The 16,420-nt window shown below is 39.6% G+C and overlaps 1 long non-coding RNA gene across 3 annotated transcripts; it reads right to left on the bottom strand.

Annotated features, from left to right (window-relative positions):
- Positions 1-1,368: 1,368 nt before the first annotated feature.
- LOC111608916 lies at positions 1,369-6,218 on the bottom strand. 3 transcript variants are annotated; one of them, XR_002752892.1, is made up of 6 exons: positions 5,969-6,218; positions 5,775-5,885; positions 2,463-4,350; positions 2,197-2,359; positions 1,810-2,073; positions 1,369-1,632 (listed from the first exon to the last, which is right to left on the bottom strand). It is a non-coding gene; the product is annotated as an uncharacterized LOC111608916 (long non-coding RNA). The 3 variants fall into 3 exon arrangements; XR_002752890.1 differs by having other exon boundaries at positions 2,197-4,350; XR_002752891.1 differs by having other exon boundaries at positions 2,197-4,350; positions 5,775-5,882.
- Positions 6,219-16,420: the final 10,202 nt, after the last annotated feature.

The following is a 16,420-nucleotide window of genomic DNA, read 5'->3' as shown; positions in this document are numbered from 1 at the left end:
AGTATTGGTATAAACATAGCTTTAGTTTATTTTCTCCACAGAAACTACACCTGGCCTGGCGTTCTGATTGGCTGTGGTTCCTTCCTGGAGGAGGACGTTGGCTGACATGACGCTGCCAGCCGACCCTTCTCCGTCTCCTGCTGCCAACGTTTCCATGAACGTAGTAAGTTCTCCTGAACAGTTGCTCTGTTGTGTTTCTGCTCCGTCTTCTCTCAGCTCCAGTCGGTCGTGGCAGGTGGCTGCAGATACTGAGCCCGGTTCTGGTTCTGCTGGGGGTTTCTTCCTGTTAGAGGGGAGTTCTTCCTCTCCACTGTCACTACATGCATGCTCAGAATGAGGGACTGCTGTAAAGTCAACAACTCAACACAAGCAGTTTGCCGTCGCCCCCTGCTGATCAGGAGGAGTGAATGGTATAAGTAACGACTCCATACAATCTGCTGGTTTGGTACAAACTACTTTAATAATTAACTGAATCTAAAATATTAAAAAAGTAAAATCAACTGGAATCTGACTGAATTGAAATGACTTTATAAAATGCTTTGACAACAACATTGTGAATTAACGTTATAAATACATATTAATTGAGTTTCTTTATTTTATTGTTTAAGTTTAGTTGTTGGTTTGGGGTTTTTGTATTTTGTTTTGAATGTTTTTGTATTTTGTTTTGAAGGTTTTTGTATTGGGTTTTGGAGGTCTTTGTATTTTGTTTTGAAGTTTTTTGTATTGGTTGTTGGTGTTTTGAACATCTTTATATTGATTTTTGGGGTTTTTAACATTTTTGTTATTGGTTGTTTGTTGTGCATTTGTTGGTTTAAGTATTAAATTTTATATAGCATCAATTCACAAAAATGTTGTCTCAATGCACTGAAATAATTTTAGTTCACCCACATATATTCCAATTTCTATTAATTCACAGTAGATTAAAGTTAATTATAGTATAAGAAGTTTGTACCAAAGAAAATCCAGCAGATTGTATGGAGTCGTTACTTACAGCATTCACTCCTCCTGACCAGCAGGGGGCGACAGCAAACCTCTTGTGTTGAGTTGTTGACTTTACAGCAGTCCCTCATTCTGAGCATGCATGTAGCGACAGTGGAGAGGAAGAACTCCCCTCTAACAGGAAGAAACCCCCAGCAGAACCAGAACCGGACTCAGTATCTGCAGCCACCTGCCAGGACCGACTGGAGCTGAGAGAAGACGGAGCAGAAACACAACAGAGCAACTGTTCAGGAGAACTTACTACGTTCATGGAAACGTTGGCAGCAGGAGACGGAGAAGGGTCGGCTGGCAGCGTCATGTCAGCCAACGTCCTCCTCCAGGAAGGAACCACAGCCAATCAGAACGCCAGACCCAGTGTAGTTTCTGTGGAGAAAATAACCGAGAAACAAAAATGTTAACAGTTGAAAAATGACTGATTTATCCTCCAGTAACCTAAACCAGACATTAAATTCTAACTAATATTTAACAATGAAAGACATTTTAAATGTATAAAAATAAAATTATGAAACTTCTAAACAAAATTATCCTAGACAGAAAAGAAAAAAGAAACTGAGTTGTTTCAAGTTCAGTCATTTTCTTTTGTCCGTCGTTGGGAGGCGATGAAGGACGAAATCGGATGATCCAGGAGGATTCCTGAAGGACCACAGGACACCAACTCAGAATGAAAATGTCACTTTTCAAAAGATCACATATCAATATCACAAAAACAACAACAAAAAAAAGCAGAATCCCAGCAGCACTTCATGAGGACGACTGATGAGAACATTTCAAGTCAAAATGGAGAACCGGATCAGGGAGCATCTGCCTTACCTGCTCATCTGGGAACACTTCTAGGGTTTCTTCCAGGAAACCTGCCGAGTCTGGTGATGGGGTCACTGAGGTCATCCATCAGTGGGAGGCGATGAAGGGCTTTTTCGTCCATCCGTCCATCGGTCCTTGGGAGGTGATGAAGGGCTTTTCCGTCCGTCCATCCTTGGGAGGCGATGAAGGGCTTTTCCATCCGTCCGTCCGTCCGTCCTTGGGAGGTGATGAAGGGTGAAGCCAGAGACGAAAACAAGATGATCGAGAAGGGTTCTTGAAGAACAGGACAGGAAGACAACATGATGGGTGCAGGTTTAAGGTCAAACTAACGACTCAGAATGAAGATGTCACTTTTCAAAAAACACATTTATGAATATCACTTAAACCACAAAATACCTGCAGCATTTCTTGAGGAAAACTGCTGAGCCCGACGGTAGGGTCACTAAGGTCAGCCATCAGCGGAGGGGCGATGAAGATCTTTAGACGGGGTATTATCTTTCCATCATCCTGCCGTTGTTCACACACCTTTACACTTTGTTCTTGACTTTCAATAGGTGACCTTTTAGAATGAATTACACATATTTGATTACAGACTAGAGAATACAGGATCTGTTCTGGTTGCTGTACCCAAGATCAGAACATCTTCCTCTCATATAACCTACCGTGTTTTTCCTGCAGGGAATGGATTTACAGTTTTGTTGTATTCCTTCGTTACCAATTTCCTTTAACTCATCCGACAACTTCAAAGCCTTGACAAGTGGCTTCAAGAAGTAGCACGCAACATTTCCTTTTGTTGGGTTCAGAGTCCAATACCATAGTGCCCATCTTGATACCAACATTAACTACCAGTCTGAGGCCATCTGGTGTTTCCAGTCTCCATCTCAACAAAAACTGCTGACTGGCTTATAAATCCCCTCAGTCCACATCCATGTAGTGTTGACAAGACCTTAAACTCTCAACCATGAGCTCAAAACCAGTCTCCGTCACCGTAAGACACATCGAGGATTCAAGTGGTGACAGTGGAGAAGAAAAGCATCCCTTTCACAAGAAGACTTTCAAAAAAAACAGAAAGAAAATTTAAAAAGAAAACTGCAGTTATCAAACATTGGTTAAAAGTTATGTAAGCTAAAGCAATGCCTCATATAGAGGATGCATGCAGTGACAGTGGAGAGGAAAATCTTCCCTTTAACAGGAAGAACCCTCCAGCAGAACCAGAAGTTGGCTCTATAAGAAAGGCCATCTGTCACGACCCCCGGGGATTGAAAAGATAGAATAAAGAGAAAGACAGAAAAAGAGGATCCAGGAGGATCCTATAGGAGAAAAGAGTTGGCTGCAGCAGAAGGTCCTCTGGTGGCTTCATCTACAGAGAAACAGTTTGTGTGATTTTAAAAGCTAAAGGGAGAAAGAAACAATTAGGTGAACCAACAGGTCATCCAGCAGCTTAGTCTAGGAGGAAAACTGGGTTAAAAACAAACTTAACACTGAAAGACGGGTCCAACTGGATCATCTCTGGAAGGAAACCTGAGTTAATCTCAGATTTAAACCTGCAAATAAGAGGTGGTGGATTAGACTGTGTAAACCTCACCTCTGACCTCTGACCTGCAGCTCCAGCAGATCTCTGTTGACTGTTGTTGTCCAGAAGAAATGAAATGAATCCGTCTGCCGAGTCGACGCAGAAATAAATCGATTTTCACGTTTATATTGTTGTTAAACGCGAATAAAATTTGTTGAGCTATTAGATTATTATAGTAATGACGCCATTTTAAGAATATTTAGATTAGATTTCAAACTAAATATTAAGTAGATACAAAAAATAAAAAAAATGTATGTAGAAATGTAAAAGACCTTATTTTTACCCAAAAGTATATTTGATAATATTCACAGAAAAGATAATTATCTTAATGCAGCTATATTAATGTCAACATAGCCACATTAAATTATCACTAATAATATGCAGGTATGTTATCAAGGATTATGATGGTGATATTTATTATGCCTAAGCTGAATCACTTCCTGCATCCTCTAAAGTGTTGCCAAATCTTTGGCAGCCATTTTTCACATCACAACTGACTTTCAGCCATGAACTTCAGATTCCAACATGCTAGTTACACCTAAACCTTCCCGGGTCACATGACCACAGCAGTAAACAGCAAAAAGACCCAAGACAGAAGGATTTTCAACAGCAGAATCCTTCTCAGCGCATAGATTCTCAGCAGAGAATCAAAACAAACCAGCATAGCCAAACGCTTCAGCATCAAACCCAGCAGCAGCTCTTACTTTGAGATGTCTTCTGGACCCGCCATTGGAACAGTTCTTTGACTTAACAAACCTTTGATGGGTTGGGCGGATCCGCCAGGCACCTTGTAGGGAATCCTCAGCTTGAGGGAAGCGATCCTCAGCTTGATTGAAGGGAATCCTCATCTTGATTGTAGTTTATCCATAATCGATCAACTGCTGGCTCCAGACGCCATTTTTTCCCCATATTTCAGGGACGCCAGCACCCAAACAAACCACCGCTGCGATGCCGTGGTCAGGTGGCCTTCTGCTGCTCTGTTTAATCACAAAAAAAATGGCTTCAATAACTTAACCCTCTTATAAACAACCCGTCGCCGCCGTCAGGATTCGGCTTGTGTACTTCCCATTACCATAATTCCTGAACAGTTCAACATATAAAGAAAAATTTAAAAAGGGCAGAAAAGCTGAGACATTGTGCTTTCATGGCATATATGATACATAACGGTAGCCACCTGGGAAATTTTTGATATGAGCTTGACCAATCACAAGAAAGATTCTCCGTCTTGTTTGTCACCCAAGCTACTCTGCATCATAACTCCTGAATGGTTGGTAGCATTCAAAAAAATCCAAAAGTGTTAGAAAGTGCATAAAAAGGGCTTTTCAACTGTGTATGACATGTGCATGTTGCAGTAAACATTACAGAAAATATTTCTGCTACGAGTTTCCCTGCGGAGCTTCTTATTGTATCTACAGAGTAGCGGAGAGAGAGAGAAGACAGCAGAGGACGATTTGAAATCACACATACAACTATGGAAATGTCTAAAAGAAAATCAACCAGACTGATAAATTATCTCAGAAGAGTAATATCTGAAGGCAGTGAACATGAGAGACATATTACCAGCAAACCAGGTTATGTAAAATGTTTGTACAAAATAAGGTTTTTCATTTGAATGCTACACAGCTACTGGCTAGATGTTAGCTTCATCTTGATTCCTGCACAATTTGTACAATAAATATTTACTATGCTGAAAATAAAATCGTGATCTTCCAAAAAGAATGCCCCAATTAATATTTTTACCAAAAGTGATTTTGGTGAAGAAAAAAAAAACAAAACACACCACTTTTTTTGGCCAAAAGATGAATAGGGGGGGAACCTGTCTTTCGCCCTTTGACCCCTGGAGATGGATACCAGCACCCCTCTGTACCTGCAGTGTGCTAGATAAAGTATGGATGGATGGAAATAAAAATCACTTTTGGCAAAAAATGATTTACACTTTCACTGGTGCCAGCTAGAAAGGAACTGCTGCAGAGCCTACCACAAAAAAAATAAATTAAAACACCTGAAATAATTTAATAAAAAACAGGAACAAAAACGTGTAAATTGGAGGCCAGGTTTCAGTTTTCTCTGAATTTATGTAATATAGTTAAAAGCTGAAACTGCTTGCCTCTGTTATCTTAGTTCTTCACTAATAAACCTGGAAATTTCAATTCTGATTTTTTCCTCTTTAAGCTGTTCACAATTTTTAATAGACAGAAATATTTAATAACTATCAGATACTGACAGCTGAGGTTGTTCTGGAGAAAAGGAGCAAAAATACAGACTCCATGCACATTTCAGAATTTTACAATAAAATTTTAAAATAAAAAACAGGCGGCCCAGTTACAATTATGGCCATAAGACGGTTTTAAACAGGGACAAAACAAACAACTTCAATAAAGGTTTCTGCAATATAACTTACCTTGTAACAAACGCAGCGATTTCAAAGATGGCGGCCCCGCGGCCTGCTTGTCTTCATCAGCAGCCAGACAAACCACCGCTGAGACGCCATGGCCGGGTCGGTCCTCTGCTGCTGTTCAAACACAAAATCACCTCCATAACTTAACCAAGGACAAAACAAACAACTTCGAATAAGGATTCCGAAAAATAACTTACCTTGTAACAAACGCAGCGATTTCAAACATGGCGGACCCGCGGCCTGTTCGCCCACTCCACCTGATTCTCAGCAGGTGTGTTTAGGCGCCAGACTAGTAGGCCCAATCAACACGGAGACGATTTCAGGTGAATCCGCAGAAGTTTGTAGTTTTTAGGCTGGACGTCCACTTCGGCGTCTTGGGAGAAAAGGAGATTTTTAAATCCGGGTTCCAGGGCGGATGAATATCAGAAGGCTGGTTTAGTGTCTCGGTGCGGCCTGGTCGAACCGGGCCTTTGAAACGCTCACGTCGAAACGGCGTCATATTTCTATCCAGCACGGCGCATGCGCATCACGCTCATAAAAAAACAAACATGGCGCCGTTTGGCAGTTACCAGATTTGACAGCTTTCAGTCCAAACTCAAAGTAAAACCCGTAAAACCAGCAGAATAGCAAAAAGGAAATAAATCTGATCCTTAGAAGCAAAAACGCTTTTAAAAATATAGACGTGATTTTTAAATCACGTCTATATTTTAAATCACGTGGTTATCATTGTTCAGCTTATTTCAGCTGAACAATAAGCTGAAATTGTTCTGCTTATTGTTCATTATAAGCTGAACAATTTCAGTTTGGATGGAAACTGTGGACATAGAAAGACAAAAAGAAAGAATGTCCTTGGTGGCGCAGTGAGCTGCTGCATGATGGACTGAATGGATCAGGAGAGGAACCGCAGACCCATCAGAACCTAAAGAACCAGAAATCAGCGTCTCTTCATCCTCAATCATCTCCTGATGCTGACATGGTACAGAACATTTAGTTATGATTGATAAAGTTTATTATTGTGATTTTAGCTGATTATTGTGGTTTGATTATTTGGATGTTGAGTTTGGATGATATTTAATAAATAATAGCAATAGCTAAAATAAGTGGCCATTTAAAGAACAAATCACACAAATAGATTAACAGTAAATACATAAATATTTCCTACATTACATTACTTTCTGTGTGTTTTATTCAGAAATGTTGATATATTTTATGAATAATTGTCCAGTGGTCATTTAATGTTTTATTTCACTAATATTTTATTAATGTAGTTAACCAGTTTGGATAATCTGACTTCCTATCAATGAAGAACAAACATGCTAAGCAAAAATGCCTGCAGGCCAGGGCCGGTTCTAGACGGGGGCCAAGAGGGGCTCTTAAGAAATTATACTAAATAAATGTCTTTTTTCATATTCAGTGGTAGATAGTTTTTCTTCACAATTTTCCTTTTACGGTATTATTAAAAATACATTAAAATTATTTTTAATAAAAATTAATTTAATGAATTAAAAATTATAGTACTGCTCTTTTAACTGCTGTATGGAGATAGGATCACACTTTCCATCTACTAAATCAGGATCTGCAACCTGAATCTCTGGAGACACAAGTGGCTCTTTGTTCACATTATTAAATGATGAAATATTAATCTATTTTTGTTCAATTCTTTTTTTAAGTGTCTCCATAAAAACACTGTCTGCACGGCCCTGTGGTAAATCTGGTCTAGAACCAGCCTCTACAGAAAACAGTAAAGACCATTATATACTGTATATACAGTATATATATATATTATATTTTTAACCAACTATAAGGGGCCAGACTTGTATCATCAACACTTTTATTCAGATGACAATTTGCAATGTAAAATATTATGCTTAGTGATTTTTTGCAATGGGCAATGCAGTACTTAATTAATTTAGAATTATTTTTATATTTATGAATGAAATTGTGTACAGCATTGGCTTTATTTATTTGAAGAGTATTTTGTAGTTCTGTGCAAAATATTGTATAAGTGCAAAATATTTGGATAAATAATGTGTTAGTCTGATCCTGGTCCTTAGCTTTGTTAATTTCTCTTATTGGTCTTTTTTGAAGTTTGATTAGTGACTGTTGTGTTTTGTAATTAATTTCCCAAATATCTCTGGAGTCACTTAAATAAGGTAAAACTAAGGACCAGTGCAGAATGTTGGAATTAGGCTGGAAAAAGGTGTTTTGTCCTGAAACTATGACAGACCCACTTCATGAACTGTGAACTAAAATAGTAAAACCCGACTCATAATTTCTACTTTTCCATAGGTGGACATTCATTGTTGTTTAAAGAGAAAAGGCCAACAGCCACATAGGCCTGTCGCAATAACAAATTTTGCTGAACAATTAATTGTCTCAAAAATGATGGCGTGCTGTGGTGGCTCAGCGGGTCAGCACGCCCCACGTTTGGAGGCCTTAGTCCTCTACACGGACGTTGCGGGTTCGACTCCCAGTGATCTTTGCCGTATGTCTTCCCCCCTCTCCTCACCCTCTTTTCTGTCTGCCTACTGTCAAAAAAATACGAGCCACTAGCGCCGCAAAAAAAAAAGATTACGATAATATTGTTTGAAGACCTTTTTACACCGATTTAATAGAAATGACGTAATAATGCAGGCAATATGATTAACATAATAAACAAAACAACCAAAAACAAAAATAAAATGGATTCTCAGTCTCCATGAACAAAAAATGTACTTGAAAAAGTGCGTTTTGAAAGTCTTACTGTTAAAGTGAAAGTTTTCTCTCCACTTGAATCCTAAATATGAGGCATTTCTCTCAGTAATCTTTAACCAATGTACAAAATTTGTGCAGTTTTAGGAAAAACACAGACTACATTAAAGCAGGTGACCTTATTCTTTTTCACAGCAACACAAACAGATCTTGGTTTTGCTGCACGCAAGAAAAACACGTATTGACTGGCCTGGTTTTCCTTCCTGTCTGGTCGGGTCTTTAGTTGGGTTTATCTTGGTTCTGGTTGGCCTTTCTTCCGGTCTGGTCTTATCCAACAGAACCAACACACGGCTCATTGACAGCTGCCATTGTACACCAGCTCATACTGCCAGACCTAACTCTAGTCTGCCACCTTCAGGCTTCTCCTGATCAGTTAATAACAGTTTCGGGTTTTATTTTTCCCCACCTTACCGTGGTGGAGGGGTTTGACTGTCCCAGAGATCGGAGCTGTCAGGGGCTTCATGCCTCTGGGTGGGGTCCGCTGTGTCAAGCGGCTCCTAGGGGAGGGATCGGACCAAGATCAGCCCGAAGACGACTTGGAGATATAGACAGAAGTCAGAGTTTCCCCAGCGCCTTAAAGCTTGGCGCGCCGCAGGGCTTTATGTTGCCCCTCCAGGCTGAGCTATTTGGAAAGTCTTCCTGTTAAAGGGAAGTTCTCATGTCCACTGTGATAAGAATCCTCAATAGCATTGCTTAACGTTACTTTTAACCAATTTGCATAATTTGTGTCGTGTTAGAAAAACACAGTAGAATGAAATAAACTGAAACATCTTTGTTTAAATCCAGATATGAAGTTTTTTTTTGTTGCTAACATGATGCCTTTAATTTAACTGGTCTTAAATTAACAGCAGATGTTACACCTCAAAATGTTAAAAATAAAATAGAGGCTGAAGTTCATTTTACTTTTAAAGAATGATGGTTCTGGTCGTTTGGACCCTGTGTGTCGTCTGTCAGGCTGTGAGTTGAGAAAACTGGAAACTTGAACGTTTTCTCCCTGCAGCTGCAGCAGCAGGTCTGGTTGGGAATATTTTAGCTCATGTTTGGTGCAACGCAGCTCCTCCCTTTATAACCGGACTTTTCAACTACTGAACAGCTTCCTGTCACGTTTGAATGAAACATCTGAGAAAATGTTTGTAGCCAGAATAAATGTAATATTTTGTTCATGTTTACATTGTGCTTTCATGTCAGGACTGATTTCTATGTGGCAGATATATTTTACTCAACTGTTTTGATCAACTCTGATTTATGCATTTCTACTCCACTTCCCAGGATGCAATGGGTAGTTCCTCTGAGTAGAGCACAAAAAATGGCTCAAGATGCCAACCCTTCAAAACAAAGAAGACATTTTGAAAGTTTAAGACAATAAAATTAAAATAAAAGCTGTATAAAGGGAGTCCTGCTGTGCTAATGTTTGAAGAAACTTTAACCTGCAGTGCCTGGTTGAACCAGCAGGTGGCACAGGAGAGCTGAAACCTGAAATGTGCCGGAAAAAATTTCCTCTCCTGGATTATTCCAATAAATTAAAGCATTTCTTGATGAAAGATTATTTTTATATCCTGCTCACTAGCACACTCATCATCTGTGCAGAATCTGATATGAAATAGTTCTTATTCTACAAAAACCCACATTCACAAAACAAAGTTTTCCACTAAAAATGTATGAACAAGTTTGAACTTCAGACAATAAAATGCTGGCAGATTGTTTGAAACTACATAAAATCAGATAAAGTCAATATTTAATATCTTGGTTCACTTTTTAGATTGACATCAAAATGTAAGTAAATGGGTTTGGCTGCTCCATTTATGTTTATGATTTAATCTCTGAATGTGGTCAGACTTTAGTTCAGGTTGTTAAATAAATTTATGCATAAAAGAAAAATGTCAATTTTCTTAGTTTGTTAGAAAACTTTTATGTTCTGTAGATGCTTGCCGTATTTCCAGTATTTAAGATCATTTGTATCGTAGTCAGGCAGTTATATTTATGTGAGTAACTTTTTTGGGGGGAAAATTTTTTTTATGAGTATTTTTACTATGTTGTACTTTTGAAATTCCTCAATCAGGAAATTAAACTTTTTTTTTGTACCCCTCCAGGGGTCTTTTGTGGCTCTAGTGTCCCTTATATGACAGTAGGCTGACAGGAAACTGCAGGAGAGGGGGGAAGACATGCGGCAAATATCGTCGATCCTGGAGTCGAACCCGCGACGGCCTCGTCGAGGATCAAGGCCTCCAAATATGGGTCGCGCTAACCGCTACGCCACCACGGGACGCCCGAAATTAAACTTTTAATAGGAGAACTGAAGTCTTCAGACATCTTTGGAGAAAAATCCAGGCTTTCCCTGCTGCCAGGTGGAAAACGTTTCCACTTCTGCAAATTAATCTACTCTATATTTTAAAATCCCATCACTGAATATTTTAAAACTCCTTCTGCTGCTTTAAAAATCACTTCCACAAAAGAGGAAAAAAAAGTCCTTTGGCAGCCAATCATAATTTCCTGAGTCCAGCCTCAATCCAGAGTCACTCTCTTCACAATAACATTTTCAAGTAAAAGTAGAAAAAAATACTCCCAAATATATATATATTTTTTAATTTTGACTACTTACTAACCAACTCTGAGTTTTTAGTATTTTAAATTTGGTCTTTAAAAATGCACCAATATTTCCACATAAATCTGTAATTTGGTCCATCTGAGTTTGTAATTTTTAAATATTAAATGTTTTACTTTATTGTCACTTTTTATTTTTTACTAAATACACATCCTTTCTTCTTCTTCTTCTTCTGCTCCTGTGGCTCTGCGGTTGTTGCCACGGCGATGCCGGGCTCTCTGCCCCGTCATGCTGTGGGTCAGTTTCATTATGAAGGATAATTTTAAAAATCTTCACCTCGACATCTAGAAGGTTCTGAAAATGTAAAAGATTCAATAATAAATTGATGAATCAATTCTTCATTATTAATCTGAGAACATTTCCAGCTTTCAGAATCATTCTGATTCTGAGACAGATAATCAGTGAAAAGATCGATCTCCCCCACCTGAGCTGGTAACACCATCTGAAGAAATGCACCAACAACCAATCAGAGCCAGGAGGAGGGGCTTAGCACTGTCAATCATACTTGTGTACTTTAGACTCAATGTTCTAATGGTGGAAAAACAATATTCTAGAAATTTTTTTAGATTAATCTAAAATTTTGAGTGTTTTGGTGAAAATTTTCTAGCGGTTTTTATCTACAGTGACCCTAATACGGCGTCATAGATATAAACTATACAAGTAAAAAGTATTTTCAGTTTTTTCAAAGTCTTCTTACTATCCTCATCAGTGTTACACTCTAATAATACCTCTAGAAACACGAATCAGCTTTTATTTCCCCCTTTAATTCTCCCTGTTTGTCTGCTTCTAAATCTGTCATTCAGCATCTACCTGACGGCTTTGAAGCTTTATTACTATAGTTAAACATTATGGATATTTATCTTTGAAGCTGATTTGATTATTGTCTCCACTGATTGTGAATCAGAGGCAGCATAACAGCGCCACCTTCTGATTGAGAGGCAGACACTGAAAGCAGCAGCAGCATCTTCCTCTGATCGTAATTAAAGTGTCTTATAATACGACTGTCCAATATAAAAAATAGAATATTTTAATGATTATGAAAATAAAATTCTCCTATTGGGCCTAAACTGTTTGGGTTAAAAGCCACGGCTCTATTAGCAGCTTCATCTGGGAGAGAAACAGTTAAACTGATAAACTGTGAATGAGCATGTAAAGCAGAAAACACTTAGTGAGCAGTAAAAGGACCCAGGACAACCTGCTGATTGGTTTCACTGTTAAACCGCTGAAAACAGGAGCAGCTTCCTCTGATGATCCAATCAGCATCTTCCTCTAATGATCCAATCAGCATCTTCCTCTGATTGTCCAATCAGCATCTTCCTCTGATTATCCAATCAGCAGCTTCCTCTGATTGTCCAATCAGCAGCCTCCTCTTCTCTGTGGGCTGCAGGGGCTGATGGGAGCTTTGGTTCCTCTGCTAGAAACCACGTGGCCCTGGTCTGATCTCTCAGCTCGTCCTTGTTTGGCCTCAGCTGCATCAGAGCGCCACTTCTCCCCAGGTTCACCAGAGGAAACTCCACTGCACACAATGCTTTTCCTCCCAGCTGCTGCTCTGTGCTGGCTGGGTTCAGGTGAGTGTTTCCAGCCAATCAGGAGCCAACAAAGCCCACCTGGAACAAACACTGTCACACTAACCTTCACCTGTCTGTCTGTGTCTCTACAGCGCTGGCTGTCATGGCAACACAGCTGGTTCAGGACCATTTAACTCTGACCAGGAGAACCGGGCAGAGCATCTCCATCAGCTGTGGAGGAACTGGACCGTGTTATGATGAATATACATTCTGGTACCAGAAGAAAGAAACAGAAACATTTAAGATCATTTTTCGTTACCATAAAAGTAGCTGTGCAATTATGAACAGGTACGATCATCCTCAGAAAAATGATTTCTCCTCTGAGAAAATTCAGAACGGCTGTTCATTGAAGATTGAAAATGTTAGAGAAGATCATTCAGCCTCCTACTACTGCGGCTGTTGGAAGTCTGGTTCTGGTTCCCACAGTGAGAAATGATTCCTTCAGCCTGAACAAAAACCTCCAGATGATCAGATGTCAGTTTGTGACATAGAGAGCAGTAAACCACAGCCCAGGTTCACTGATTTCACCTCCATCTCACACAGAGACTCTCTGAGCTCTGAAGGTTTCTGGTTTCATTCATTATTTTCAGACTTGATAAATTTATGGTTTCTGTCGTTTTAAAGTTAAAGTTAAGGTGATGATTCTCCCTGAATCGTAAATAATTTATTGTAAGCAATATTAATTTCATACAGCAGAACGTCGTCAGGCAGATCTCTCCTGTAATCTGGACGTGTTACAAACAGAGGAACATATTGAGAACAGCCTGGATTTAGTTTTATTCCCACTGGACTGTTAAGATTTACAGATTAATTTCAGTTAATCTTGTAAATTAACAGAATTTATTACTTTAAAGCAGCCATGCTGCATAATTAAATGTCATAAAGCGGTGTGTTGAGAGTGGTGAGGCAGACGCTGTAGACCCAGGATGTGGTAAATTAATGGTTTTAATGATGAATATGTCTGAATATTCAAACCAGTCCAAAACCCTGTCAGCAGAGCATAGCGGGAAAACAAAGCTCAGCACTGGTAGCACAGGTACACGAATGGACATGAAGGAAAAAACAAATGACTGACTGTTGGTAGACGAGGACCCGACGACGAACAGACACACAGGTGACACTAAATACACTGGGGGTAATCAGGGAACAAGAAACACCTGGGAACTAATCAAGGGGAGGACAGGACAAGGAAAACTCTAAATAAATACACAGACAACACAGAACATGACATTAAAGGGCTGATTACAATAAAATCAAAGATATAGAATATCCTCACGTTGCATTTGCTCAGTTTTTATCCATGAAGTATCAGCTGGATTTTTCTAACTCTTTTATAAAACATGTTATAATTTATGTGCCACCTAACATTTTATAAGATAATTTTGATGTCCAACCCATGCTTAGCCTTTTGAGGAGTTTGAAACATTTGCAGCTCATTAAATTTCCTGTTTCTTCCTGTTTCGGGGTAACAGAGTCAGGTGGGGGACAAAGACCAACCAGATGGAGACATGGAGGCTTGATGCCAGCCTCAGCCCCAGAGAGACGGCAGATTAAATCCTCACAGCCAGAAAAACCTTTAAAGCTCCAGAAATACCACAGTCAGTTTAACCTGATGATTATTTCAGGACTGATATTTGATTTTCAACCTCTGGGACATTTAGACTTTTATTATTAACACAATAAATGATCAATACTTCCTAATCATGAATCAATTCTTCAGTTAACAGAATAAAATGTAGGATGAACATTAACACATTTTAACACATTCAGACAGAAACATTGAACATGAAAGACAAAAGGCCATAATCCTTCATTTGACTCTTTATGTCTGAAGATAATAACTTTAGTTTGGTTTCTGTCCAGCTTTAGAACATTATTATTAAAACTGATTGTTTTCTGTGCATATAATTCAATGATTCACTGGGTTCAGATTCACCTGATGACATCATAATGTAGATCTGTGTATCATCTGAGTTTCTCTTCATGATTTCAGAGAAGGAAGATGCTTCAGAGTTAGATGTTTTCTTCATCGTCTCTCTGTAGGTTTTACAATAAACAAGTCAAGTTTCCCACCATGTTCCCTCAGACTTTTGATGAAGATTTATTTCACTTCTCAGTGGTGGAGCAATTTATTATTACCAGAAACAATAACCACTTACATGGGAGCGTCCAATCAGCAGCTTCCTCTGATTGTCCAATCAGCAGCTTCCTCTGATGATCCAATCAGCAGCTTCCTCTGATTGTCCAATCAGCAGCTTCCTCTGATGATCCAATCAGCAGCTTCCTCTGATTGTCCAATCAGCAGCTTCCTCTGATGATCCAATCAGCAGCTTCCTCTGATTGTCCAATCAGCAGCCTCCTCTTCTCTGTGGGCTGCAGGGGCTGATGGGAGCTTTGGTTCCTCTGCTAGAAACCACGTGGCCCTGGTCTGATCTCTCAGCTCGTCCTTGTTTGGCCTCAGCTGCATCAGAGCGCCACTTCTCCCCAGGTTCACCAGAGGAAACTCCACTGCACACAATGCTTTTCCTCCCAGCTGCTGCTCTGTGCTGGCTGGGTTCAGGTGAGTGTTTCCAGCCAATCAGGAGCCAACAAAGCCCACCTGGAACAAACACTGTCACACTAACCTTCACCTGTCTGTCTGTGTCTCTACAGCGCTGGCTGCCATGGCAACGCAGCTGGTTCAGGACCATTTAAGTCAAACTGGAAGAGTTGATCATGGCGTCTCCTTCAGCTGTGGAGGAACTGATCAGTGTGGTGGAAATGCTGTAGCCTGGTACCAGAAGAAAGAAACGGAAACCTTCAGAGCTATTCTCTATATCACCAGTGGTGGTAGAACAGAAAAGCCTTTCAGTCATCCCCAGGAAGATGATTTCTCAGCTGAAAATATTAAGAATGGCTGTTTGTTGAAGATAAATGCAGTGAAACTCACTCATTCAGCCTCCTACTACTGCAGCTGTTGGAAGTCTGGTTCCCACAGTGAGAAATGATTCATTCAGCCTGAACAAAAACCTCCAGATAATCAGACATCGAACAGAGATTATGATGTAGCACCTTTCAACACTTCCAGGTGTAATGCTCACTGATGTGGGACTTGCTGTTTTCTGGGAAATCACCTCAAAGCATCGAGTCGTCACAGACTTGGTTATAGGAATGGAAAGAAAACCACCAAAAACAGCTTTTCATAACGTCGGATCTCCTAAACGATGCGACGTAGAGACACAAACTTTGACATGATTTCAGTTCAGAATTTCTTGACGCTCAAAATTTATTCTTTTCTTTCAGACCTCTTACAGTTTTGTCACAAATCTTGTCTAAGAGTTGCAAATCAGGCATATTTTTACATCATCACAGCTCAAAGACAGAAAAAGGTACATGCATGAAACGAATCATGATTGTTCGCTGATTCTTCCTGATATTTACGGTGAAGGAATCAAATCGATAGATTTTATATTTCCTGAGACATAGGAAACAGTTTGGAACCTACTAAAGATGGAATTCAGTTTTCTTTCGTTGTCAAAACATCAATTTTGACAACATTTTTTGCATTTAATATATTTTGAGAAAACTGAGAAGGACAGAAGTATATTCGTTCTGATAAAAACGGTGTGAATAACATCCGTAGCCTTTACGGTTCCTGAGATGTTCGCTGTCGTTCCAGAGCTGCGTTTCCCATCATGGAGGTTCTGGGTTCTGGAGCGGATCAGAACCCTGCTCCTCCTGGAGCAGGT

This window comes from Xiphophorus maculatus, chromosome 6, assembly GCF_002775205.1.
Source record: "Xiphophorus maculatus strain JP 163 A chromosome 6, X_maculatus-5.0-male, whole genome shotgun sequence".
NCBI lineage: Eukaryota > Metazoa > Chordata > Actinopteri > Cyprinodontiformes > Poeciliidae > Xiphophorus > Xiphophorus maculatus.
The sequence above is the reverse complement of the archived record's forward strand: the minus strand, read 5'-3'. Positions and strand labels throughout refer to the sequence as shown.